The sequence below is a fragment of the Acyrthosiphon pisum genome, chromosome A1 (assembly GCF_005508785.2).
Source record: "Acyrthosiphon pisum isolate AL4f chromosome A1, pea_aphid_22Mar2018_4r6ur, whole genome shotgun sequence".
NCBI classification, from domain to species: Eukaryota; Metazoa; Arthropoda; class Insecta; order Hemiptera; family Aphididae; genus Acyrthosiphon; species Acyrthosiphon pisum.
The window spans coordinates 11,563,355-11,566,158 of NC_042494.1; positions in this window are offsets into that span (position 1 = coordinate 11,563,355).

Below are 2,804 nucleotides of genomic sequence, written 5' to 3' on the forward strand. Positions count from 1 at the left end.
GATGTAATAAGTCATAACTGATAAGGTTCAAAATTTAAACTAATGCATTTAGATTTTTTTTATCATACAATACTTACAAAAACTAACAATCATTATACAAATAATAGTACTTATCTTATTTTTTTTATGAACACAAATATAAAAATACAGTAGAAAAAACGTTTATTAGATTACTTTATATTATACAATCTTTAGTGCCTAATTATGTTTATTTTTTTTATAATTTCTAACAATATTCAAATATTATTTATTGGATTTTATAAAAACAAGCGATAAAAAGCATTATTATGATTTTTTAAAAGTGATCGTTATGCCTTTTTTTTCTATTTTGTATCTGTGTATTTTGTAATAAAGTAATTTTAAGTATTTATTCAAAAGAGTATATAATTTTTTTTTAATTAATAATAACTCTTTTTGGTATGTATTTGTTGAAAATTAGGTATATATTTTACTATTATAGTATAATTTAAAGAATATAATTGCATATATTGACGTTTTTAAATGCATATTTTAATGAAATTTCGGTAATTTACATCCGAGCTCTAATTGTAATCAATCAATTGTAAAATATATTTGAGTAATTAAAAAGTTCATAATATTATACAAACTATTATGGTGTTGATTTATTTCGTTTTCAATAATAAAAAAATTATTACATTTCAAAGCTAATTCAAATACTATATCATATTAATAACTTTGGTGCGATTTATAAGGTGTCATATTTTAAAACACTTCAAGTAAATATTTTAGTTAGAATAATTAGTAAGCTCGATACCAATATCGACATCTCGTTGTTCAAATAACATAGGTATTTTATAGAATTGAAGCTGTTTTAACCAAGATAATAATTTTGTTTTAAAAAACTAAAATAAAGTAAAAATATGATCTTAATCTGAACTTTAATTAATAATTTAAATAATATAATTTAAAATGTTGCCTGGTTTGATTGGTGCTATAAAAGAAGCTGTAAGGAAATTATGATCACACGGCGTTTTAAATAGGCTATTTTACTACACTACTGTCGTAAGCTCGTGTTTTTTTATGTACTTAAAAGTACATTTATAATCAGTGGCTTGCCCAGGGGGAAAGGTTAGACGTTATATCCCCCACATTTTCCGATAAATCCGCTTATTGGTGCCTTTGGTACTATCCCTACACTTAATTTTAAATTTTAATCTATTATTAATTATAATAACCCAGACAACAATTTTTTGCTTAATAATATTATTATAACATTATAATCACGAATAATATTAGCATAACGTTATTATAACACTATTATAATATTATTGTTACAAAATGCTGTCTGGGAACATTCTCCTACCCTCAAGTGAAAATCCCTGGGCACGCCACTGTTTATAATTGTAAACGTTAGTAAGTTTAAGTGAACCTTGCAGCATACTTTTATGTATTTTAAAAAAATGCATTAATTGTAAGCACCAGACCCAATTTAGAAGTGAAGGCAGTTAAAGAAAAAAAAATGTATAATGTTTATAGATATTTTTTTTGTATATTTTTTATTATGCTATGATAATATTACTGTGAAACAAAACTCTTGTCTACAGTCCACCCCATACAATAAGTTCTATATTCACATAATAATGCTAATTCATCCACAATTTTATTCTTTTATTGATAAAAATGAAGACGTGAGAAAATATAAAACATATACGTTGAAACACCAGCGATTAGCATCCTATAATATAGTTTCACTCACTTAGGGCAGCAACTGTAGAATTGAACGATGCGATCTGTCATATAACTGTATAAGCTGATTGGGTAGAGTGTTTCATTGTTCGCACCAATAGAATTTGCATTGAAAGTGATAGACGTAAACGTAAACTTACTGTTATCGGTTATAACTTATAACATTTAAACAGAAAATTCTGACAACTTACAATAAAATCGTGTTAGAATTATAATAATATTATATTATTGTTTTATAAACTGAATAAAAGGATATTATACATTTCTGTATAGTTTGGATTTAAATAGTAATTAAAATAGTATTTTTATACCTATTCACCAAATAACGTGGCCATGTTTTTCCGTCGTGAATAATATTATTCAGTGTTACATAAAACGTTTTAAATATATTAAATTACTTAACTTTATGTTGAAACCTCAATAAAAGAAATGTGTATATATGATTCGACGCGGAGACATGGAATAAAACGTAACTGCGCGGTCTCTAGTCGTTAACATTATTATAAGATGGACAAAAACAGGCGTTTTCTTGTTTAATATAATATATACACACACGAATTCGTGTTCCACGACTAGTCAAGCGCTCGTATGCATAATATGTATATATGTATAATGTATATGTATATATTTACATGATGCATGTTTATAAATCTGAAGTTCCAAGCCAAGTCAGGAAGCTCCATCAGCCCAACGACTATTGTGAGCATTGGTCTTTTTTCTTCCTTACCTACAATCTACATACATATTATTAAGTATATTATGCTTAAAACTTCAAAGTGCTCGACCATCCGGTCAATGCGTTTTTCATTTGCGTATGATACGATACAAATTGTTTGTTGTCTCTATATATTATAGTTATACAAATATACCTATATAACGCAATAAATTGTGAATATTAACAAGAAATGTTAAATTTAATCGTTTTTATCAGATTATCTTCTTTATTAATGTATTTTTCTGTTTTGACTTTTGATAATCATGTGTTTACCATTAGTTTTTACATAGATAATTTAACGCTGCAAGTACATTAAAATTCAAGCACTAAAGAACGTAATATTTTCAGATATGTATAGGTAGGTACTTGAATTTTTTTTTTT